This window comes from Amblyomma americanum, chromosome 10, assembly GCF_052857255.1.
Source record: "Amblyomma americanum isolate KBUSLIRL-KWMA chromosome 10, ASM5285725v1, whole genome shotgun sequence".
In the NCBI taxonomy this organism is placed as follows: Eukaryota; Metazoa; Arthropoda; class Arachnida; order Ixodida; family Ixodidae; genus Amblyomma; species Amblyomma americanum.
Genome location: NC_135506.1, coordinates 120,922,503 through 120,949,078, shown reverse-complemented (window position 1 = coordinate 120,949,078; position 26,576 = coordinate 120,922,503). Strand labels below are relative to the sequence as shown.

General features: G+C 46.8%; 1 protein-coding gene across 1 annotated transcript in view; it reads right to left on the bottom strand.

Annotated features, from left to right (window-relative positions):
* The window catches only part of LOC144107983 (uncharacterized), a 58,929-nt gene that overhangs the window by 13,575 nt on the left and 18,778 nt on the right, over positions 1 to 26,576 (bottom strand). The window lies entirely within an intron of this gene.

Sequence of the window (26,576 nt, the reverse complement as noted above, 5' to 3'; positions counted from 1 at the left end):
TCTCTACTTACTCTCTGTGTGTTATCTCCGGATGCCAGCATTTGTTTTTGATTCTTTAATGCCACTCTACAAAGTGCCAGACATCCGCGCAGCACAAAACAGAGGTGCTTATACATTGTGCTGCGACTCGCACTAAAAAATAGGTAGCATATCAAGAAATAATAAAGTGCTCCATTGGGTCACCCTGAGTAATCAGTGATGATTACAAAACAGCATTGTTGCTGATGAAGTTGTATGTTGCGGATAAATGGTACCCAGTAGCGATGCCTGTGTGAGAAATGAGTTTAGTACTGACTGTGTTAACCAGGTGTTGAGTCCAGTATCACTACTACTTCAATTTAGAGATGTCATCACTGCTATCAGTACACGCTGAGCTCTGTTCACACAAATTTTACCCATTCATCAATTTTTATTTCAGATGCCAACCACTCGAAAAGTGGTTAGAGGTGGCTGCAGGGTTCCGCCACAGGCGAAATTTCCCGCACTGTGTGGGTGCAGTTGACTGGAAACATGTGCAGATACAGGCCCCATCAAATTCTGGCAGCCTGCCCTTCTCCAAAGTACTAATTGTGCTTTGTCATGCTTTAGAAGCAATGCTCATGGTTGCAGTCACTTGTAGGGCACGTACTCCATTGTACTGATGGCAGTAGCAGACAGCAACCTGAAGTTTGTGGCAGTTGATGTTGACAGCTACGGTCGTCAGTGATGAGGGAACCCTGAGTGCCTCCAGGTATGGAAAGTACCTGGAAGGAGGCCGTCTTGGGCTGCCAGCCCCCACACAGCTGCCTGGATTAACAGCAATGGCACCACATGTTGTCATCTGTGACGAGATCTTCGAGCACCATCCCGATTTCCTGCTGTCATATTCAAGAAGGTGCCAGGAAGACCACAAGCGGATCTTTAACTATCACCTAAGCCGGGCCAGGTAATCGAAGCTCCCTTCGCAACATGTATTACACAATGCTATTTATTTGCTGGAGGTGCGTGGAAAGCGCCTTTGGCGTTATGGCCTTGAGGTTTCAGATTTTCAGGCAAGTAATTAATATGACGCCCGAAAATGTCGACTTTGTTGTATGGCTGCCTGTGTTTTGCATAACTCCGTGATGGATGATGTCTTCCACATGGATGCCACATATGCCGATCAAGAGGACAGCTTTTGGAATGTTGCACTGGGTCAGTGGCGTGCCACCAGGCTGATGGGGGCTCAGCCATGCTCGACCTGCAGCCTCTTGCTGGCCACAATTTCTCTAGGGAAGCTGCTGAAGCCAGGGATATTTTTTCGTCTTATTTCGTAAGCTCTCAGGATGCTGTACCATGGCAACGTGCACCCGCTGGACTGCGACCATAGGTCATGATTCATAACAGGGCCCCTGTTAAGAGCATGTGCAGTTCAGCATCTGGGCTTAACCTAGTTGGTTACTGCTTCTTACGTGCTGTATGCTTAATGGTGCGCGTGCATGCACATACACACATACTGATATCGAACAAGCATACAGACACTTCCCGTGATGTATACTTATTCCATGTCAGTGTGTGTGCCTATTGTAAACTTTGGTTTTGTTTATGCGGCTTAACGTTTTAAAGCGACTCAGGCTATGAGGGACGCTGTAGTGAAGGGCTCCAGATAATTTCAACCACCTGGGCTTTTTTAACGTAAACTGGCATCGTACAGTACACGGGCCTCTAGAATTTCGCTTCCATCAAAATTCGACCACCATGGCAGGATTCGAACCAGCGCCCATCTTTCGGGTCAGTGTGCTACGTGTGGTCAACAGGTCTCACTCATTTGTCTTTTGTACCAAAAAGAGCAAGCGTTACTGTCTGTTTTTATTTCTTTTCCAGTGCAGATGACATTGTCTTGAAATAGATGGCAACACAGGCACAGTATTAAGAAAAAAATAGTCTGTTTCAGCTGTTCCCCTGAACACAGGGCATTGAGTACCATTGTTTTACGAGCCCTACAAGGTTATAATTTGTCATAGCTTCTTTGCTCAGTCTTTTCTTTTCACAACTGCAGCAGAGTGAAATAAATGTGGTGTCAGACATACTGAATCTGCTTTCACTTCTGTTTATTTTGACGACGATATCACCAGGTGTGCAGGATACGCTCCCTGGCTGTATTTGCCTATAATATTCAGAATTTCCATCTGCAGGTGATGGTGCATAGTACTTGGCACATTTGCCAGGTATGGTTTCAGGGACAGCAAAAATGCTTGTTGGCATCTGCTGGCTGATGCCCCAGTAGCGCACTTGGCACAGATACAAGCTGTGCAGTTAAAGCATTAAGCTCCTCCTGAGTTTTCCTTCACTTTTTGGGCTGCGGTGGGGCATTCACTGCACTAAGACAAGCAGACTGGCTCGTCGTGCCTTGCTCTTCATTAAAAGGCACAGCCTGAGAGATGCTGGACTGCGGCAAATCAGGGCACACAAAAATATCCACAAAAGAGTCTGCTGGTATCAAGCCATCGGTCGCAGCTGGAGGTCCTCGCCGTGGGTGGGCGTCAAGGTCTTCGTGCACAGGCACCACCTCTATGCTGCTGTGTCCTCTGCAGTATGGTCACATTACGTAAAAATTGATCACTAAAAGAATGTAGTGATAGGCTTTGACAGCAACACTGCCAATACAACTGCGGCTCTATTTATAACAATGTCGCAAACCTGGCATTCACGAAATCACAGCTGCATTGAAACTGTACAAACCAAATTAAGGCATTACAATGAACAGTTATTGCGGTGGATGAAGAATATACCCTGAGAAGCAGTACATGCAACATCCATTTTTACTGTGAAAATGGTACCCAAATGTTTCTTCTTAAAACTCTCGCAAACAAGTAAAATGGAATGCAGGTGGGAAAGTTGCACTGGAGTAATACTGGCGTACTTCCATTTGGTCCTTTAAGAACCTCATTCTTTCCAAGTGCACCCAGCACCTACTAGTCTTCAGTAGGGCTCTAGCTCCACTCCGTGTGTCCGTTTTCGGCAGTATCTTTTAGGTTCCGCCATCTGCACTGTACGCATTTAACAGTAACTGAAAGTATATGAAAATTAGTTACAAATGAAATGAATTATTTGAAATGTACTATAAACGCTTTTCAACACATGCCAGAAATTGTTTAGTGTGTTCCCGAGTTGGTTGTGTGGCCGCCTCACCACTTCATCAATCAGTAACTCATTGAGACACGCGCACGTGCCTACAAGAGCGCGAGGAGTGGACATTTGCAATGTGCGCCCACGTGCCCGCACAGCAACCCAAACACACTTTGTGCTTGCCGCTCCCTCCACTTCTGCCAACACACGACCGCACGTGACATGACGTCACAATGCTTCTCATTGGTTAGTCGCAGCCGATCACACAGACGCTGCGAACGAAATACAACCGGACGGAACTCGATCGCAAGCAGTCTGTGACTAAACCGACGGCCCTCCCCCGTTGCAGGCAGACAGAATTTGCAGTGTTGCAGGCAAAAACGCATGCATGTGAAATTGCCCTCAGGCTTGCCTCCTGTGTTGGCTGCCAGAAAAGAAAGCGCTGCCTTTTGAGCAGCTGCCACCATAGCCATGCTTCAACATCTGTATTTGCTGAATCACACAAACACAGATGCAGACAGCCCTACCTGCCTCAATACAATAGCAGAAGGAACTTCTTGGTAGCGCCAGTGTGCAATTCATAAACATGACTGAGGTACAATAAAAAAAATTTAGATGTACAAGCAACAAGAAAATACTGAAGAAATTTAGGTATTTTCCATACACAAAGGAATTCTAATCCAAAACGGTGCACTTCAGGATGGCACCACTTGGTGTTATATAAAACCTTATTAAAACGTGCCCGCTTAAACATTAGTTTTGTTTTAAAAGTAGTAAAGTCAAGTCCCCCACTCAGCGCCCATTGAACATAATGCGTACTGGATCTGCATAAACCGTACCAGCATGTCGCAGATGCATCGGTTAGCACATTTTCACTTTTCGTCGCACTCGTGCGCGACGAATTCACGACAGTTGCACCAACTCATAGGACGATTCGGCTAGCGATGCAACCGATGCAATGGCAAGCCACGTGGCCAATGACAAATCAGAGCCAAAGTTAACCAAATGCAGCCACAATAATCGATGATGTGATGATAATAGAACTAGCACTATCTCTGGGAATTTTTCCGCAGCACCAATAACTACCGGTGGCTTCCGCGATCAGCTCCGGCAACTGCGCTCTTGATCGCGGAGGCCACGACCTACCGCTGTGGCACATCCACCTACCTTCCCTAGCGGGCCCGGTTATGGGTCAGTCCACGCAAACACCCCTTTCACCTCAATGGTTCAGAGGTTATTTCGTCTCCGCCCACTATGAATGTAACTGGAGGGGGATTTGGCGCTGCTGTCTGTAAAGCGTGACCCGAATAGAGTGTTTTTGCCCACGAAATCGCGTTGCACGCCCGACAACCACGCCGGCGAATTCACTCCCGCACGGTCAGCAGCTGAGCAGCTGAGCCGCCTAGTTGTGCGATGCGCACGCCCCCATTCGGGCATGTGCGTCAAGGCCACACACACCTAGTTCTCCTTGTCGCCTGTGGGTCAAGCTACAGTGCCCTCTCAAGTTCAAGCCCCCTCTGTCCCTGCAGCGCCTTTTCGTGGGACCAGCCCGCTCTGCTTTTCCGTCCTCATTTGGCCGGCGTGCACTAGTACTTTCGTGCAATAGAGCGTAGACGACGGCTACATTTACTCAGAGGCATGCTTGTATTAAAGCAAGCCCAGCATCAAAATAGAAAAACATGGGTTCGCCCTTTGTGGCACCGCAGGAAGGCTGAGCAAATACTACACAGGGGTCAGTTCCTTTTCATTACCGCTGAAATATTGGTAGAATTGCAAAGTAGATGCCCTTTTTTCCCTGTAGATGCAGGTCATGTGAGAAGAGGACCCAGAATATTTCTTCAGGTACACCGCATGACGCCTGACTTGTTTGAAAAGCTTCACAGCCTTGTCAAAGAAGGAACTACAAAGCAACATTTCGTACGGGAGCCGATCACCTCGGAGAGCGCCTGGCAATGACTCTGCGGTGAGGGGCCTGCCAAGTTAAACCTAATATTCTACAAGCCATACGGCGCCCATCTGTTAGCTCATTTAGTTTTGCACAGAGCCTGTGATAGATACAACTTGCTTTTCGCCTCAATTACGTAAGAAAAATTAGCGATTTCCAGAAAATATTTGGAAGTAACTCGCAACATAAAAGAGCGTGCCAACCTTCAAACCCCTTTTATTAATTTCGTTTAAATTTTGCAATGAGATATTGCGTCGAATACGTTGCAGTGCCCGTTGCTCACCTAAACAAGGCTTATCTGCATGCTTATGTCATTTGATCTGGTTTTAAGAGCGTTAGCTCTGACTCATCACGTTTAGACATTTCGTGGGGTCTGCTATCACCCTGAGACCGCAGTGCAATCTGTGGCAGCAACTGCTATCACGTTCCGAGATTTCATGGGGTATGCTACTACCCTGAGATCACAGCGCCATCTGTGGCAGCAGCTATAGCACGTCTCACATTGAGACTTGTAGCGCCATCTACAATGCATACATTCGTTCCGCTATATTTAGTCCGACAACAACGGGCACCCATACGGGGACAATTGTGTACCGAATTTGGTAGGCAAATAAAACCCTACGGATTGTAGTATAGAAATAAAACCACAATTAAATAATAGGCAAACATTGTATTACATATTAAAGCATTCCATATCGCACTGCAAGCCGAATTCTAGGTCCATCTTGACCCCTCAAACGAAGCAAATTTCGTTTAGGACGTATCCTGAGGGGATGTAACTCGACAACGGGTAGACGTGCATCTCTCTGACAGATGGTGCTGGGCATTGATCGCTCCATCAGCTGGAAAAGTTGGTTTACTTTTCCAAACCACTCATGGTTTTCTTCACTGGACCCGCTGGATGCGGAAAGACTTGTTTTACGCATGGTCAATAAAGCTAACGCTCGTTACTTCGTCTACCAGACAGTGGCGGCCTTTTTTTTGTATTGACCACATTTTGTAGAACACAGAGAAATGCAATGCTGCTTCATTGAAACTTCTCACATTTGTCTTCAGATACTTTTGCTTTGGAAAATGCAACAATTGAAATTGCCAGAGTTTTGAGTGGGACTAGAAACAGCCCGAGAGGCTATTCATCTTACCTGTCAAGTGTGGCAGGAGCTGGAGCCACGTTACACAAAGGTATGTGTAACTGCAAATCAAAGTAAGTAGGAAAGCTATATACTTTAATGCCGAGCTCACATTAAGTTTAAGAATGTTATATAGAATTAGCAGGTACAAAAGGCCAGCGTGGCTGGAAATCGCAGCCACCTTTTGACAGTTTCCGAACTGCCTCGTTGCTATCGATGGCAAGCCCGTGCAAATTGAAAAGCCTCCCAGTACAGGCAGCCTGTATTAAAACTATAAGGTATGTATTCAAACGTCGGACATTCTGTGTCCGCGGATTCATGGCACAAAAATAATTCAGCTGTATATGCTGCTCCATGGTTCTGCCTGAAGTAAAACTATGCCTGCCTTCTTGCAGGGCACATTTTCCATCGTTTTCATGGCGGTAGCCAACAGCAGATACTTGCTTCGACTGATCGATGTCGGTACCCCGGAATGCATCAGTCATGGCGGGGTGTTCAAGCGATCGACAATGGGCAAGCAGCTAAATGGAGGATTGCTGGATATGCCACCATCAAACCAGCTGCCAGGCTCCCAGACAACTCTGTCATATGTCTTCGTCGGCGACAAAGCCTTCAAACAGCTCCTGAGCAGGTGTTCAACTATCGGCTCAGTCGTGCACAGTAGGTCTACGCAGCACTGTTCGTCTGGTATATCTTTATTTATGTTGTGTACGATAGCATGCCATCTCAATTTACTTCCGCACGACGCAAATGCGGCTCGAACATTTCAGGAATAAAATGAAATTATTATCCGGGTCCGTGTATTCTTTTTCTGGTCCTTCGTGTTAGTTGTGCTGTTTCGTACCTTAACATTTATTTCCTAAGAGAATGAGCTGCCACATAAAAAAGAAAAACCCTATGCATGATATACTTTTCAGTCTTGACTTAATTACCTGGCTTGAAATGATTTAAAGCCCGAAAATAATTTTTCGTACTATATATAACCACTTAAATGAAATTACTTTATAGGAAACTCGTGGAGAACGCCTTCCGGATTACGAGGGCGCGATTTCGGATCTTCCGAGGGTGGATGAAGCTGAAGAATGCCGCAGTAGTCAAGGCTGCATGTGCCCTGCAGAATTTTCTATGCATTGAAGGCCGCGGGCGCGCCCTTTACTGCCCTACCAGATATGGGGACCACGAAGACATCTTTGGAAATACCATCGATGGCGCGTGGAGATCCGACATTGAAGCGAACACAGCCATGTCTGCCCAGAAGCCTACGTGCGCCAAGAACAACCCGAGATCGGCCCAGGAGCTACGCGCCTCATATGCTGGTTTTTTTGCAAGAGAAAGACAAGTCCCCTGGCAGTCGCCAGCCGAACAGCTAGGCATCCATGCACTCTAGACAAAAGAAGAGAATTCTGTGTAAAACAGATGAACTCCTTTATTTACTCAGTACATTCATACTTCAACAAGGTTGAGGACTGGGCGAGTTGGTAAGTATTCATTTTAAACCAGCCAGAAGACGCGACACAAAGGAAGAAGCAAACAAGACGAGGCTGGACTAACAACTGAAGTTTTATTGAAAGGAAGAAAACAACGAAGACTCGCACTGAGATGCGCGCGCACATAAGCCGTATCAGTGAAAGGGCACACAAAAAATTTTTCAATGTCAGGGTCTTACTAACAAGTTATCTAAAAAGGCAAATTCCTTAGCGTGAAGGTTTACCGACGGCTTAGCCACACACGTGTCCTTAGCCTTAGCAATGTAGAAGGCTTCAACTATCTCGCGACAGATTTGTTTTTCATTTCTATAAACTACAGTAGTGTCGCTGAAGTCAGGCGTGCAAAGAGACAGATCATCGTCCGATTTGCATTCTCGAGATTGCACGTGCAACGCCAGATTAGAGTTCGCCTTCCCACCCAGAGAGTTAGAATGCTCCGTGAGGCGCACATTTAGACATCTGCCCGTCTGCCCGTAGTAGCATCGACCACAAGGCAGCGGAACGCGATACACCACATTCTTTCTGCAAGGGGTGAGCCGTGTCTTATGTGACACTGTGCATCGGGAACGATCACTTGATGTTTTATCAAGCCTCCTTTTTACGCTGGCGCACAAGCCTCCTATTTTGTTTTTAGCTCTGAAGACAACGCCAACGTCATACTTCGCCGCAAGTTTCTTGAGTCGGTGTGAAATACCATGGAGGTAGGGAAAGGCGGCCACCTTTTTTCGCCGCACCTCCACGTCAGCATCTTCCGGCCCCGTGTTGCTCTTTCTCAAGCGAGTCAAAACACGTTCAGACAAGCGGGCAAGGTGGGCAGTTGGAAACCCAGCTGCCATTAACTTTGAAACCTGCTGCGAGAATGAGTCCTCAACGCGGTGATGGCAAGACTTACGTAAAGCGGACTTGATGCATGCGACTGCCAAGCCATCCTTTACCAACCTCGAGTGGTCAGACTGATAGCTAAGCAGAGGCTTCCCTGACCTGGGGCTGTAGCCCCAACATACGTGATCGTCCCCAAAGCACAGGTCTAAATCAAGAAACTGCAAATGGTTATCTTTAGGAAATTCAGACGTAAAAGACAGGCCCTGACCGCCCTCCTTGAACATTCCTAGAACATCTTGTGCCAACCTATCAGAGTCATCCTTGCCTAAGAAAATCAAGTAGTCATCAACGTAGCGAAACGCTACTACGCCGATGGCTTCCAAACCAGGCTGTAAAGCAGTGTCAACTTTGGAAAGAAAAATGTCGCTGAGCAAAGGTGCGACCTGTGACCCTATGCAAACGCCTGACCTCTGGACGTACATGCTGTCTTGCCACTGATACGGCTTATGTGCGCGCGCATCTCAGTGCGAGTCTTCGTTGTTTTCTTCCTTTCAATAAAACTTCAGTTGTTAGTCCAGCCTCGTCTTGTTTGCTCCTTCCTTTGTGTCGCGTCTTCTGGCTGGTTTAAAATGAATTCATACTTCGTTGCCACCTACAGCAACTCAATTTCCATTTGCATACAACAGTGTTTTCGGCACTGCCGTAGTTTTTCGGCTATGACAAAACCAAAGTGTTCTGCGGAATCGGATTCCTTTAAGGCTATTTGACCTAGTAGATTAATTTCTTTCTGAAACGCCTTTTCAGTTCGTTTCTTTTTGCGCAGTACATTGGGAACCACCCCACCTGTGCTGCTCTGTGCTGATGTGGCTACACAGTTCGATCGTGCTTCCGCATGTCTCGGAGTGCCCTGTAAAATGTCTGCCTGTTCTTCTTCAACTACTGCGCATCCTTCTGTCACTGTGTCATCGTATATGCCTTCAAGTAGAGTTTCTGCTGGAGAACAGTCCGCTGTCATTTCGACGACCGATTCTAATGGTGAAACGTTTCCACTTGTCCTGCATAAAATACAATATCGAGGGCATGACGACTGCAGCATTAAGTTCCGCAGAGTAACGCCAAATCTGTCTTGCCTTAATCCAACCGCTTTTAAAATGCAATGTGCTCGTGCGGCAGTCCAGAATACACCATGCTTTACTGCGCGGATTTGCAATGTAACTGATGTGTGTTTCTTGCTTGTGTTACTTATTTGTACCTTTGTGCTGCATTAAAATTTTCAATATCTGTGCTGCTACTTATCTCTTATGTCCAAGAAACATGTACTTTTTCGAAGGTGATGTGTAAGCACTATACAGTTCTATATTGCTAAATAAAACATAATTGTATTGTGTCATCCTGCAATGATGCATAGTGATCAATGTGTGTGAATAAACATAATATTTTTGTGCATATTTTTTGCTACTCCTTCGTTTGTGCAAAGCCTGTTCATTCACTAGCACATTAACTTAATTTGACACCTGCCGACATTTCATACGACGCAAAAAAAAAAATCGCTGACCGAAAATGTCTCCCGTCCCCAGCACACTAATAAAATGACAACACAAACAAGTTTACAGAATTGCTTGGAGCCGGTTTTGTAGCTTCACTCTAGTGTGCGAACACTCCTTGTACTGAATTATTGAACAACACTCAATGGATGGGCTACAGAAAAATAAGCAATTTCAGAGCTGCATAAATAGTGCAAAGGTAACCAAAATAACCATTCTACGTACTCTGGGTATACGAGACTGCCCTGTAGGAAAGACATCTGTTTATAAAAAGGCCATCTTATGGTGACAACTGCATCAGCACCAGCACCGCTACATGGGGTGGCTGCGTCTTTCTTTTTTTTGACAAAAGTGTCCCGGAGGAACGTCCATCTCTTCATGATTACCTGCACTATAAGAGAAAGAAATATTTATTTATACATAGCAGAGTCAACGGAGGCATCAATAAACAGGAGCAGGAAAAGTGCGCAATGCACTACAGTATTTTCCACTGCCGGTATAAAAGCGGCGACAAGCTAATTTTTTCACGAACGGCCATCTTGTCACACTGAGAGCAAAGTGAGAATATTGTCTTATATTGGACCTTACTACGGTTGCTGCCTGGCGCTCGAGCATGCTATGCCCGGTAATTGCATAATTCATGCCTTGAACCACACTGGCCAGTGCACTATTGTGCGTACGAACGCTGCCGCTACCAGCCAGGATAAGCTAATCACAAGGTGCATCACAAATGAAAGAATCGTTGTGGTCATAGAAAAAGAATGCTGCACACATACCCGCAAGAATGCGACATAGCTATGGCGAAGTCGATAAATGCACATTCTTTAATGCCGCATGCCCAGAAATATACGAGGTGCACAAGAGCAAATAATATCCGCAGGAGAATACATACCACTTTCTCCGAGGGCAGCGGCTACAGCCTTCCATGCTTGTTCCTTCTTTCGGGTGTTTTTATAATCATTGCTGCGGATGTCCCAGAGGATGTGTCGCCTTTCCACTTCGGCTATCAACCTTTCATTAAGCGTCCACCTGTCTATACAGAGATCAGACGGATGCACAGACAACGAAGTGAGGCCGCTGGCTCTCGCGCGTAAAATGTTCGCGAGCGGGTCTCTCTCGACCGGAGTGGCTCCATCCTGAATCACCTGACGCCCGCTCGGGCTCTCATTGGCCTTCTGTCATTGCCCTCTCTCGGGGTCAGCGCGGTGTCGGTGTTTTTTTCTGTTCCGCCAGAACCCGACGATTTGCAAAACCGTCCTTCCAGCGGCAAAAAAATGCTCCACTGCCATCAATGCCAACGAATCACCCGGAAAAACGTTTTATACAGGGCATAATTTCTGAACAACGGCCGCTGCAGCCTTCACATGTGGCCTTGAGCTGCTTGATCTGAGTGTGTAACGCATTCTCGGTCCGCATCATGCCGAAGCTTGGACAGAAGCACCGGGTGCTCAGTATAAAAGACAAGTTAGAGATAGTCCATGCTATCAAGAGAGGAGCAAAGAAATCTGTGCTGGCTTGCGAGAGACTTGCCACTGACAACTGTGTGTGGCATGTGGACCACCAGGGAAAAGCTGCACGGCAATGCTGCTGCGACTGTGAAAAGATGTCGGGTGAAGGCTCAACATTTCTGGATGTGGAGGAGGTGCTGAAGCATTGGCTGAAAGCAGCTCATTCAAAAAACCTGCCTGTTAGCAGACCTCTCCTTGAGAAAGCCCTGGTTTTTGCCTGCAGCTAAACCATGACGACTTTGTGCAGCAATGAATGGCTGGCGAGGTTTAAAGCGAGGCATGGCATCAGCACAAAGACCATAGCTGGGGAAGGTGCCGCAGCCAACGTGGATGGCGCAGAAGATTGGAGGACGGGGCAGCTGAGACGTACCATGAAAGACTAAGCACCCGATGACATTTTCAACATGCACGAGTCTGCGCTGTTTTTCAAGCTGCTGCCAAATAGAACCCTTGTGTTCAAGGGAGAGTTGTGTACCAGCAGCAGGCATGCAAAGGATCGGATTTCGGTTGCGTTCGCAATTAATATGTTAGGAAGTGAGAGACTGCCGCTTCTTGTCATTGCCAAGTCAGCCAAGTCAAGGTGTTTCAAAAGCACCCCACTGCCATCGGGAATCTTCTATAGGAACAACACCAAAGCTTGGGTGACCGGGAAGGTGTTAGAGGAATATATGCACCTCACTGACTACCGTTTTGAGGCCAAAGGGAGAAGTGTTGTCCTCATCCATGACAACACATCAGCGCCTGTCGCGTTGAATGATCTCAAGGCTGTAAAGCTGGTCAGAAGTACTTGTATTTGGGCGTGTTGGTTCATATCTTTTCAGGAGGACACAGGGGCGCAACAAAAACACACGGACATAGAAGTAGACAGGGACGAGCGCTCGTCCCTGTCTACTTCTATGTCCGTGTGTTTTTGTTGCGCCCCTGTGTCCTCCTGAAATGTAAAGCTGGTGTTTTTGCCGCCGAATACCACAGCGATCGCCTAGCCCTTGGACCAAGGCATCATTCGAGCCGTTGAACAGCTGTGCCGAAAAAATCTGCTGCGCAGGATGCTGCTTGCACTCGAGTGCGGCAAGGTGTATGCCATTGACCTGCTGGGTGCAATTCACCTTTTGGAGCACGCGTGGCGACAAGTCAAGTTGACGTGGACAATGCAAACGACATCGCGGACGAAGCTTGTGACAGTCTTCTCGCTGAAGTCCTTAAGAGGGAAGGTGCTTCCGAAGGCATTACTTTCACTGATTTCAGGGACATCGACAGCGAAGTGGAAACTTCGCCAGACATGTCCAATGAAGCCATCACTACTTCAGTTGTGGATGAGGTGTTGCCAACTGACAGCGACAAGGACGGCACAGAAAGTAACGGTGATTCCGGCTCAACAGTGGGAGAAGCTGCGCACACTGCAAATGTCATGTGGCTGTTTGCCAAGAAAAGGGGACTGGCTGGGAAGCTGGCTCGCGGCCTAAATGAGTTTGAGGCTGCTGTTGTCGCTGCTAGGGAAACGTGGCGTCAAACCAAAATTACTGACGTTTGCAGTGCAGAATAAAGGCTGAACGTTTTTTTTCCTTCTTTGAACCTGCTACTGATCTCCGGTTTTCTTTTCAGCCGGGTAAGTGGGCGATGTTATGCTACTCCTGTTAAGCCGTACTAATCTTTAGTACTTACTTTTTCCGAGTTCTGGCCAAATACGGTTTAACAAGGTTTTACTGTAGTCATGCTCAAGATGATTTACCTGGGCACTCCCTTCAAGTCTACCATTTCCTGGATTGTCCGCATATATATATTCGTAATTCTTTAAGTGCTGTTAACTGAGCAAGTAGGTAGGTTAATCAGTTCATTGTTGGCAGACACCCATCTTTACTTTCTCAGCTTTAAATTAGAGACCTGACTGCGCCATTTCAGACTTTATAGATGCCACTAAGACCTCAAGACAATATTTACTGGCACTGGGAATGTGCTCGCAAAATAAGTGCATCCCCACTCTACATTGCACATGTCATTAGCCATTATCATTGCCTTGCACAAGTTATTCAAATCTGCAAGAACTTTAATTGGTTTGGTTTGGCTTATGGGGGTTTAACGTCCCAAAGCGACTCAGGCTATGAGAGACGCCGTAGTGAAGGGCTCCGGGAATTTCGACCACCTGGGGTACTTTAACGTGCACTGACATCGCATAGTACACGGGCCCCTAGAATTTCGCCTCCATTGAAATTCGACCGGCGCGGCTGTGATCGAACCCGCGTCTTTCGGGCCAGCAGCAGAGCGCCATAACCACTCAGCCACCGCGGCGGCTAAGAACTTTAATTGATGGTATGGTACAATACGTGATGTTCTGACATCCCAAAGCTGCCATAGGCTATGAGAGACACCGTAGTGGAAGGCTCTAGATGAATTCAATTTTAACTGCCTGCAGTGTGCAAATTTTGTCCCATGTAATAAATGCACCTCATAAAGTGAACTCAGTTTTCTGACAAAAAGGTGTGTTCATTACGCAAGTGAATGCAATGTTGTCAAGTAACCATCAAACTAAGCCACCTCAACACTGCAGCGAAGGTCTGCATTAAAAGTTCTAGCCAGCATGATGCTAGTAGTCCTGCCGATCTGACTTCAAAGCAACTGTGAGCCACCCAGCATGACATGTGACCAAGGAGACGGGACACACAAGCTGACGACAAACTATAAAACCTCACAAGAACATTTCTGCAGGCTAGTTGGTGCATACTGACCGGGGTTTACAGCACAGACAGACAAACACAGGAAGAAACGAAGTGACAGAACAGAGCACTGACTAACAACTCAGGCATTTTATTGGCCGATCAGTCGATTATATACACCAGCTGCTCATATCAACAATGCAGAATGACAGGATAACGTAGGAAGAAATCGATACAACTAATATCCCGTCATCGCACAAAGTGAAGGCATGCAACTACAGTCGAACACGGATATATCGAACCCACATATATCGAATTATTGTCTGTATCGAACTCGTCAATTATCCCCTTGAAAATTCTGTGTAAAAGTATAGAAATTCGTACGTTTATATCGAACGATATTTTTATCCGCCATTGGATATATAGAACGCCGCGCGATCTCGGCACTCGCTGCACCCGCGAGCTCCGCGCCTCCCTTGAAAGGCTCGGAAAATGTGAGAGCGAGGGGGAGGGAGGCTCGGACTGTACTCCCGCTGTGCACGCTCTCCGACTTGCGGAACAGCTTTTTTTTTTTCTCTCTCTCTCTCCCAATGTCTCTCATCCTTCCCCCGCGTAACCATAGTGATCGGCTCGGAAAAGGTAGCCAGGAACGAAGGCGCCGGCGGCCTCCTCCTTTTCCCTTTTTTTTTCTTGTTGCTTTTTCACGAGTTTTGCTCAGCCAACCACAGCTCGTGCCTTTCGTACGTCGCTGTCGCCCTCGGAGGTCGCTGTCGCCTTCGCTGTCGCCATCGCGAGCGCTTTGTTGGCGGAAGCTGCGCACGTGAATTCTTGTGTTTTGTGCGCGTTCTTGTGTTTCGTGTTCAATATTGTTTTGCGTGCGTCTCACGACACGTGTGACTGGATCGTGGTGAGCTGACGCGGAAGCAATGGCCACAGCAAGCACAAGCAGCGTCAAGAAGCGCAAGAACCTGGACTTTGCGACAAAGCTGAAAGCCATTCAGCGTGTTGAGGCGGGCGAGAAAAGTGCGACGGTGGCAGACGACTTCGGGATTCCTCGGAGCACTCTAAGCACCTTGTTAAAAAACAAGGCGGACATAAAGTCGAAAGCGGCGGAGCAACGAACGTCGGGAGCTTGTCGTGTGCGCGCTCCTGCCCACGAGAAAGTTGAAAAGGCTCTCTATGCGTGGTTTTTAGAGGTGCGGGCTAAGAACATTCCGGTGGATGGCCCAATGCTAATGGCTAAAGCCAAATGGTTTGCCGCTGCACTCGGTGATGACAACTTCGCCGACAACACAGGGTGGCTGCAGAGGTTTAAGAACCGCCATAAGATAGTTGGCAAAACCATTTCTGGGGAAAGCGGAGCCGTCATCAGCCAGGATATCCAGCAGTGGATTTCGAAGGAATGGCCGGAAATTTGCGCGAAGTTTTCACCCGCGCAAATCTTCAACGCCGACGAGACCGGGTTGTTTTGGCAGATGCTGCCCAGCAAGACGCTCGACGTCCGGGGCAGCACGTGTCACGGGGGCAAGATGAGCAAAGTCCGCGTGAGCGTTCTGCTCGCTGCCAACATGGATGGCTCTCAAAAGCTCCAGCCCTTTGTGATCGGCAAAGCAAGGGCACCGCGCTGCTTCAAAAACTGTAAGCAGCTCCCCGTTCGCTACGCCTTCAATAAGAAGGCGTGGATGACGCGTCAGCTGTTTACAGAATGGCTGCAAGCGTGGGACGCTGAACTGGGCAAGTCGGGGCGTCACGCTTGCCTTCTCGTCGATAATTGCTCGGCCCATCACACCACCTGCGAGCTCGAAAACATCGCGCTCAAGTTTCTGCCGGCGAACACGACAGCGAAGTTGCAGCCGCTCGACCAGGGCATCATTAAGTCGTTCAAAGTCGGCTACAGGAGGCGACTCATTGATAGGCTTTTGGTGAACCTCCGCATGGGCACCGAGCTTAAGGTTGACCTGCTGGGGGCCATTCAAATGATGACGGGCGCCTGGAGAGACGTGAAGCAGGATACCGTGGCCAACTGCTTCCGGAAGGCAGGCCTCGTGACGGCCAAACTTCCCGAAACCTGCGAAGACGGCGACGGCGACAACGAGCGCATGGACGACGCGTTTCGCGAGTTGTCGTCCCCTTTCCCGGCTGCCGTTCCAGCCGAAGTGTCTGCTGACGATTTTGTGAACGTTGACAGCAATGTTCAGGCTGTTGCGAGCCTCGCCGACGAGGACATTGTAGCTGCAGTCGCAGAGACCCAGGCCGACAGCTCGAGTGGTGACGAAGATCGTCCGGACGAGGGGGCGGCTACACGCTCGTACTCCACCGCTGAAGTGGCGGCCGCGTTCAACTTGATTCGCCGTTGTTGCGGCGACATGGAAGGAACCGGGCTTTCGCACCTGAACAGCCTCGATAAGATCGAGGTTGGAGTCTTTAATTTCATTTGCAAGGAGAAGAAGCAGACGAACATAAGTGATTTTTTTTCCCGCAAATAAAGCATTACGTTGCGTCGTGTGTACGGAAATAGTTGTCATTCTTGAATGCTCCGATCGGTAGGTCATCGTCCGCCACAGGTAAAGTCTCTGGGCCTGTATTTTTTTATATCGAATTTTTAATATATCGAATTAATTCGCGATCCCCTTCGAGATCGATATATCCGTGTTCGACTGTAGTTCTCTTACAGCGTCAGATGTTTCAGCTCTTTTTTAATAACAAAATTGAGGGGTTGCTGACACACGAGCTACCGGACTTGGCAATCTCATCAGCTTCGATGATCGCTCTTCCTAGCTGCGTCGCACATCTGCGTAGAACCACTGCATTATCTAGCCTAGGAGCACAACTACTGCATTTATTAATGTATTCGATCATTTTACTGCTTCAACAATTTCTAACATCATTTGCGTGCTCCCTTAACCTCTCGTTTAGGCACTGCCCAGTTTGACCAATATATCGCTCACTAAAGGTCAGCGGTATGGAGTATACGACATTCTTCGAACATCCTACGAAGTGCTTTTGGTGGCGTTTTGAACAGGGTACGTGCAAGGCTTCTGCATTCACTATCCTGCAAATCCTGGAGTTTTTTAGGTACGGAAAAGACCACCTTGACACTGGCCCTGGCCCAGATCTTCTTAAAGTTGTGCGAAATACTGTGAAGGTACGGGACAACTGCCACCTTCTTTTGATCCGTTTGATCAGGCCGCCTGCTTGCTGGTTTGTTCAGCAGGTCTTCGGAAAACTGACGTCAACAAGGATGGCTTGTAGCCTGCGCTTGAGAGGCACTGCACCTGACCCTTGAAGCTGCGTACTACTAAATGGCGCAGGACTTGTTCAGTGCGCTCGATAGGCACAATTTTACGATGCCTCTTTTAACCAACTTGGAGTGTGCTGAGTTGTAAGGAAGCAAAGGTTTGTTGCCTATGCATTCAAAGGCCCAACAAGCATGTCTACTTGAAAAATGAAGTCCTAGATCTAAAAACCTGATGAAATCTTCCAGAAATTTGTGCGTCAGCTGTAATGGTGGTAGGCACTCTGAAAACGTGTTTAAATGCTTGTTTACACATGCAGAAAACAATTCCTTGTCACACCCCACAAAAACAAGAATCAACGAATCTGAAAACTTGTAAAACGGTGGTGTCACGAAAGCGGGTATACAGCAACCAGTCACATGTTGACAAAAATATGTCCCTAAGGCATCTATAACTTGTGAGAACGCAGGCGAGTTCTGCGTGCGTTCCTTTGCTCTATTCTTTAAAACCATAGCAACTTGTTCTCGTTATTGCCCATGTGGCCTGCAAGTTTCTGTATCCGCTAGAAGGTGTTTCCTGCTGAGGTGATAGCACTGTTTGGTGGCTGCAGACCGTCTCCAGGACAGCGGCGCAGAGTTTGCAAAATACTGTGCTTTGAACACCAAAGACAGTGCCAGCTGTACAAGGAGTTTCTGTGGCTACGAGTGCAGGAGTCCTCGCATCCATCCAGTGCATCGATGCAGTGGTGCCAGTATTTCGTGATCATCGACAGGACTACAAAATTGCTATGGCAGAGAGTTTTTCCTTTTCTTCGGCGTTGTGTCCCAAAAGCGACCACCACGACTCGTAATAGCGTACACACATTGGGAGACGTGTTTCTTCCAAATGATGTCCAGCAGGTCCTTAGCTTCGGCCCAAAGTTCGCCACCGAACCACGTAGACCTCCGGCTGAGTTGGTAGAGATAGTAAGACAAGTTTCACGACATTCCGGAGATGAAGCTGACAGGTGTGTCGCTGAAGGCGTGGGCCTACTCCTACGACATAAGTCATCCACAAGAGCCTTCCCTGTTGAAAAGATCATTCGCCATATGAAGGATAACACCCCGAACATTATACCGGCAGACAAGGAAGGGGGCTTCTGCGCCACAGAAAGAACGATCTATCTTCACAAGGCCTCAGAAGCTATTTCACCCAATTTCCAAAAATGCAAGAAAGTTTTGTTGCAGAAAGTTGAGACTAAAGCTAAGGTGCTTTCTGAAGACTTAAAATTGAACAAGCTATGAAGCCTTGTTCACAACGCAGAAAAACTGGCCCTGGAAATGTTTTTCAGCGCGAAGACTCACAAGGATGCATGCCCATTTAGAGTCACTGTTTCGAAACGGGGCACCTGGCAACAATCAGTAGCTAGGTTTCTACAAGAAAAATTGAGGGCTTTGAATACAGTGGACTCTCATTAAACGGAACATCAAGGGACCAGGAAAATATGGTCCGTTTATCAGGAGTTTCGTTTAGAGAAAGAAGGTTCAGGATTTTGCAATCCGTTCCGCGCTGCTTGGTCCCGACGAGGCAGGTGTGCACGCAGTTGGCAGTCTCCGCGGAAGCGGACCTCAAATGCAAAATCTAGATAATAAAGAGAACGGTACACTATGGGCACAAACTTTATTGCACAAAAGCAGTAAGCAGTAAGCTTCTTTTTTTTCAAAGCACTACTGAAATTTTAAAAAAAATGTCAATAGTCCACTTATTCTGTGGAAATCAGTGGGAACTGCAATTTATTAGCTTGTGAAAAAGGACTTTATGTTTGCTTGTTTTAGCTCTTGCAACCGTTTTCTTTGGATGGCGCCACCCATACTAGGCAGGCTGCTCACTTCTGCAGAATTTTGGGGAGCCGCCTTGCTCGCCAGTCCCCGCACGCTGTCGTGTCTGCAGCGGCAGCCTTTCCTGAAATGGCACGGCACACTATGCCATTCCGATCTTTAAGTCTCGTCAGCCACCCTTCGCCGCACGAGAAACCTTCGATGCCGAGCTGCAGAAAATTCTTCTGCTTGCGCGTAAATGAGTGGCCCGCTGATCGGAATGCTTTCATTGTGGGCTCTCCGCAGCCAAACCACCAGGCTCTTCTCCAGATTTTTGTGGTTGGCCACCCGGAGTCGTTTTCTTTGAGGGCCAAAGCGTGACGTCCTGAAAGCGTGCCGCAGCTTATCCTTGTCCTGAAGTATCTTCATGAGGCTCCCCTTGGGGACAGCGCAATTCGTCGCAAGCGCTGTTTTTGTGAAGCGACCACTCTCGAAGTGATTGATTATCTCCACCTTCCTTTCTAACGCAAGGGCATTGTGAGGTTGTTTCCGCGCTGCCATCGGATGCTGACTTCGCGACGAAATGTCACAGGTGACGTTCAACAGCGGATGTAAGGCTTAAGCCTAGCTGAACACAACTACAAGCACACTGTGACAGAAAGCAAGCGATGCAGTTGCAGTGTGCGAGAAAACCGGAAACGTGCAAAGACAGAAATCAGAAAGGGGGGGTGGAGTCTTGCCCCCATTTAGTAGGACGCAGCTCTTCAATGGTCAGGTGCAGTGCCTGTCAAGCGCAGGCTACAAGCCATCCTTGTTGACATCAGGTGCCTAAGACCTGCTGAACAAACCAGTAAACAGGCGGCCTGATCAAACGGATCAAAAAGAAGGTGGCAGCTATCCCGTACCTTCACGGGATTTCGCACAACCTTAAGAAGATTGGGGCCAGGGCCGGCGTCGAGGTGGTCTTTTCCACACCTGAAAAACTCTGCAGGTTTTGCAGGGCGTGAATGCGGAAGACTTGCACGTACCCTGTTCAAAACGCCACCAAAAGCGCTTCGTAGGATGCTCAAAGAACATCGTAAAGTAAAACCTCGTTACTACGAACATCAGATTAACGAAATTTTCAGATTTACGAGTTTTTTTAAAATCCCCGCCAGAATGCCTATGTTTTAAATGTAAAAAACTTTCACTACTACGAATTTCAAATTACCGAATATTTCAGAATAACGTATGTAATTTAATCTTGCAATCATCGCAAGACGGTTTGTTATTGCGAAGTTCCGTCAAAGCTTCGTACCAAATCCCTGAAGCTGACGCCTATCATCATCATCCGAAGCAGCAGCTATGCGCTGGGGAACCCGTTGCAACGGATACAGCCCCAGCGGCATCGGCATCAACGCTAGTGTCGCGTTGAATGAATATGGACCTCCTGCATGTTTGTAAACAAACGAGGTGGCGCTGCAGTCGCTAGCGAGCTCGTGGTAGGCAAAAGGTCGGGGAGTGGCGTCGCAGATAGGTGTTGAGCGCGGGTTTTCAAGGCTTGTAGGCGCGTTTCCAGTTTCTGCGAATCATAGCTATGGTCGATGCTTCCAACTTAGTAATTTGTCGAAGTACATGAGCTCGCGTTCCACGTGCGGCCTATAAAGAGAAATAGTTTGCCACTGTATATTGTATATATGGTTAGCAGTAAACATGTAGAAAGCGTTCCTGCCGTTTATTTATGCGCTAGGCATTGAATAAAACAAGTTCTGACACTCCGCACTAGCCGGAATGATTTTACTTCGGGACAGTAGCGAGGGGAAGTGCTGGCGTTGTTTCGTCGGAGCAGACATGCGCTCATCGTCTGCTGACATACGTATGTGTCGCGCTGCGCAAAAAGTGGGGACAGCGTCGTGTCCCCGATCTCCTGTCTCGCTTAGCGCTGTTTTTAGCCGCATGACCACGCACCAGCCAGGCCGACTTGTCCTCTTGTTAAGCTGGTTGATTTGGTGAAAATTTTTGATTTTTAGAATTATTTTTTTTCCTAGCCCTGAAGTCTAGTTTCGTGACGAAAAATTATAGCAAAATATTGAGTACAAATTTATAAATTACGCTTTTTAGAAGTGTGGTCGTCAAAAATTGTGAGGTAATTTCTTTGATTTCAGTGCCGCATTTCTTTGACCAAAGCGAAAGCGAAGATGCCATAAACGAGGGAATAAACTTTAAGGTTCGTTTTCTGACCTCTCACATTTTCTGCGACTGGATCACTCACCTTCGTAATTCGCATGAAAATCAAATGATTCCATTTGTCGCAAACTATTCCTGAGACGTTGAGGAGCGTAATAAATCTCTCGATTTTTTTCCCTACACGTGCAGTATTGTGTTAGTTATTTTTTGTAAGAAACGTTTTCATGTAACTATGCATGCATAAGTACTGATCATATAGAAAAAGAACTAATCGCGTCATCATACAGAACAGGGCTTTATGTACATGCTGGCATAAAAAAACTGCGCACTATCTACTCAATTATTTGAGACCTTGGGGGGACTTGACGACGGTGTTAATTATAATTGCCCAGAACTGCACCAGGTATAGCTATAAATAAAAGGAATGACTGAAACTAGCGTAGGAATTTCATATTTGCACCAAGTTAAGTTACATATCGCATGCATGAATAACGAAAACACTTTTCATGCCGCGTCCCCTCTCAATCTCGCCACGTGTCTGTTAGTAGCACGCCTGCGGCTGCTTCTTTCCAAACAAGCTTCGCGATCATGTATTACCTCATGAAACATGACACATGCATGATACAATGAAAGAGCATATGGCGTTTAGCATACGTAAGGTACGCTATTCTAAGCACACCAACGCGACCGCGCAAGATTGACACAACTTACCAGACTTCTTTCTACTCGAATGAAATAATTACGTCGTCATATCAAGAAACAGTTTCAAGTAAATATTAAATGTCACAAAACGCGCCATTAAAACATGGTGTGCTATTAACAAAAAAAAAACGCATTCCTTGGGGGCGGGTGAACCTGTCGGCGCCCCGTGCACCCCGGCTCAAGGTGATAAGTATGTGTGCAGTTACATATGTCCTTTTTTCCTTGAGCAATTATCAGCCTACTATCCTGAAGTTCAGGTGAATGAACGCAGTAACTTGCATGCTATTAAGTGCATTGAGTGGCAGTGCCTATTGACTCCCAGACTTCGCGCTTTACTACCGTGGCCCAATGCCTGTTAGCCAGTTTCCGAATGCGGCATTTATGCGCGAGAAACCTATCGAGGCTAATTTAATATTTTTTATGCTACTACGCGGATCCAGCAGTGACGCAGCTGGTCAATATATGCTGCTTCTGCACTGCACAGGCTTGAAGCAGCCGCCGCTAACTGTGGCAGCTGCGGTAGGCACGGGCAAGCGGAACCTGTTTTGCCTACCATGCGAAAGTCGCTGCTAACATCAGCGCCACCGCACCTTCGTGACGTCGCGGGGTGAAGGAGGTCCCTAGGCTAGGCGGCACAAGCTGCCGCCCGATACAAAGGGTAACGCCATTATCATCCATCCAGCGTGTGGTCGCATACTGCGCCGTAGCCTTAAGCCTATTCAGTGCAGTGTCACCATGTCGACAGCGAACGGTAGGATCTGCAAAGTTATCGGCGCTGTGATTGTGTTGTGCATTAGCTTTGCTGACAATGAGTTCTCCTCGGCCCCCGCGTTAAAAAGAAGCGACGCCAGTTTTTGCTTAAAGAAAAAGCGGACATTCTGTTGCAGCTGAATGCTGGAAAAAAGCAAGTGGACTTGTGCAGGGAGCTTGACATCACACAGTCAACAAATACAACGATGCTCAAAGATCGGGACAAGATCATAAAACTACATCGAGAGTCGCTCCCTCAAGAAAACGTCTGCGGCTGGGCAACTACCGTGGACAGCGACTTTCGAATTATGTGGACAGCGACAGCGTGGCGGCTACATCCGCGGAGCTCACCACCGAAGACATCGTGAATCAAGTGCATGAGCAAGAAGAATGTAGACGATGCCGACACTGGATCGGCGCACGAAGAGGAAGAGATTGTTTCCGGCTCGGATGTCCTAATCTTTCTAGAAAAAACCCGATCATTCCTCGGGCGCTGAAAAGATGTCCCAGATGACGTGCACAGGAAGGTCGAGGATGTGGAGGCGTTCGCCCTGCAGCGCTTGTCGTCTACTCGCCAGAAGAAGATACAGCATAGACCGCTTATAACGTAGGCCGCAGGAGTCTGGAAAATCCGCATTATAAGCGGTACTGCACTATATCAAATACACCATTTTTAGACTCTTATTTACATGCAAATATGGTCAACCCACCTTTTATTATGTATTTTACAACTTAACGCGAAATAAAGCACCAGAATTGGACACTAAACAAGACTTTTTTTTTCTTCATCAATGAAAAAATGCCGTTATCTTCGTCTGGCGCTGAGCCTTCACTGCATTATGCACCATCTCATCTTCAACAGCGAACAGATGCTGGGAAGCTTTCTCGCTCAAGCCCTTCTGCGCGCAGTACATCCTGAGCTTGCTTATGTAATCCAGTGCATCTCTGTGCGAAAGTTCCGGTGTGCTGTCTCCTTCGTCGTCGTCATCTTCCGATACACTCTCATCGCGGTCACGCACTGCTGCTACAATTGCTTCGTCTGTGTCTGCTTCTTCGCAGACAAAGTCATCGCAATCCTCGTTCACGAAGCCTTCGAACGTGTCATTTCATTTCATTTTCATTTATTGAAACCTTAAGGGCCCGTGGGCATCACATAAGGCGGGGGCAAGAACAGTGTGTACAACATATGGTACCAGCTCAACAAAAACAAAAACAAAAAGCAATGAAACGAAACAAAGCAAAACATTAAAATTAAAACATTAAAATTAAAAACATTAAAGGAGATAGTAACACAGGATCAGATTATTTGATGAAGCCGAATACATCACGTAAGACACAGGTGATTCGCTAATTCAGTGCGGAAAATTGCTCGATCTGTGCAAGAAGCAATATTATCAGGCAGGGCATTCCATCGGGCTATTGCATCTGGGAAGAATGAAACATTCATAGCTGATGTGCGGCCTTTAATGGGAGCTATGGGATGAGTGTGGTTTAGGCGAGGGGATATTCTTGATGGCGGCTGCAGCAAAGGATGCCTGTTAATAGGGCGGTAGAAAAAGGAATGAAGGAGGCATAGGCGTGATACGATGCGACGTGATTGGAGACTTGGGAGGGAAAGGGCTCGTTTTAGTGCAGTGACACTACTATCACGCGAGTACTGTGACATGATGAACCGTGCAGCTCGATTTTGAACGGCTTCTAATTCATTTGTAAGGTATGCTTGTGAAGGGTTCCAGATGGATGAGGCGTATTCAAGCTTTGGGCGTACGTATTTCTGATAAGCTAGTTGTCTGATTTCAGGTGGTGCTGATGTTAGGTTCCGTCGCAGATAACCAAGAGTGCGTGAGGCCTGGGAGCATATTGAATTAATATGAGTGACCCATGATAAGGATGATGTCAGGTGAACGCCAAGGTATTTGTAAGAGGAAGTTCGGGCAATGGGAGTTGAATTAATATGGTATGTGCAGTTAATAGAGGTTTGTTTACGAGAAAAGGACATGAGTTGGCATTTGTCTAGGTTAAGTGGCATGTGCCATTTTTCACACCATGATGCAATTGTGTCTATATCATTTTGTAGCTTAATGGTGTCTTCAGGGGCGTGGATGATGTTATAAACGACGCAGTCATCCGCAAAAAGTCGAAGTTTGGTTATTGTGTTAGATGGGAGATCATTTATGTAGATTAAGAATAACAACGGTGATAACCCTGCGCCCTGAGGGACACCTGATGTGACGTCAGTATGCGATGAGCTACAACAGTTGGCGAATTTAAATTTCACGCGCCCTTTAAGAAAGTTCTCGAGCCAGATAAGTAATGTTTGCGGGATTCCAAGTAAAGCAAGTTTAGCTAGCAGATGATTATGCGGAACACGGTCGAATGCCTTGGAAAAGTCGAGAAAGATGGCATCAATTTGTAGGCGATTGTCCATGTACTGAAGGATGTCGTGAGTGAATTCGGCGAGCTGTGTTTCGCATGATAGTAGTTTTCGAAAGCCATGTTGGTGCGGGTAAAAGTAATTTAGTGATTCAAGATGAGCGATTAAATTTGATGCTATTACGTGCTCAAGGAGTTTGGACGGGATGCTGGTGAGCGAAATTGGTCGATAGTTGTTTGGTTTTGACCGATCTCCTGATTTGTAAATAGGATATATTTTTGCTTTTTTCCAATCGTGAGGAACTTTGCCGGTACTTAGGGACTGTGAGAACAACAGGTATAGTATTTTACTTGATATTGCGGTAGTATTCTTTAACATTTTGGTGCTAATTTGGTCACATCCAGCTGACGACAATAGTTTGAGGGAGTTAATTAAGTTGGCTATTCCATCGGCATTAATTTCTATTTCTGGCATTGAAGTCATTGGAAAGTCATGCATGGAAGGAACAATAGCGTTAGTGGAAGAAAACACTGATGAAAAATACTTGTTAAGAGCCGTCGCGCATTGATCTAACTCGACCGGTTGGTCATCATCTCCTGAGAGTTCGAACTGCTTAGTATGGCTTTTGGGGGAGAGAATTCGCCAGAATTTACTTGGGTTTGACTGTAATATTGATAGCAGATCAGAAGAAACAAAATTTCTTTTTAGACGCCTTCAATTCTTTAACATAATTATTTGCACTAAGACGGTATCGCTCCCATGCCGTGCAGCTATTAACTAGTTTCGCGTGCCTGTAGTGCCGTTTTTTCTTGTTAAGGAGGCTTTTAAGACGGTTGTTGAACCATTGGTTGTTTAAATCAGTCTTTATAAGGACGGTGGGAATGTAAGAAGCTTGTAAATTAAGTATCATGTTTTTATATAATTCCCAATTCGTGTTGACAGAGCGAGATGAGTATATAGTACTAAAGTGTTCATAAAACTGTTCAAGTTCCCGGTTAATTGCTTCAAAGTCCGCTCTCTTATAATCAGTGATAAGCTTTTGGGTAGGGGATCTCTTTTCGATAGGTAATGAGATGCATATATGAAGGAGGCTATGATCGCTGAAGCCCGGTAATATGTTTATGCTTTTAATGTCGTCTGGATTAGATGTCAGTAAAAGATCCAGTGTATTGTCGCCTCTTGTTGGGCATGTTATTACTTGATGTAAGTTGAAATCTAGAACTAAATCAAGGAACTGTTTTGCTTCGTTTGATTGTGATTTGTGAGGTTCTGATAGCAGAGGCCAGTTGATAGTCGGGTAGTTGAAGTCACCAAATAGAAAGATAGGCGCGTTGGGTAGATTGCTCCGAATTGATGTCAGTGAAAGGCGAAGGGAATT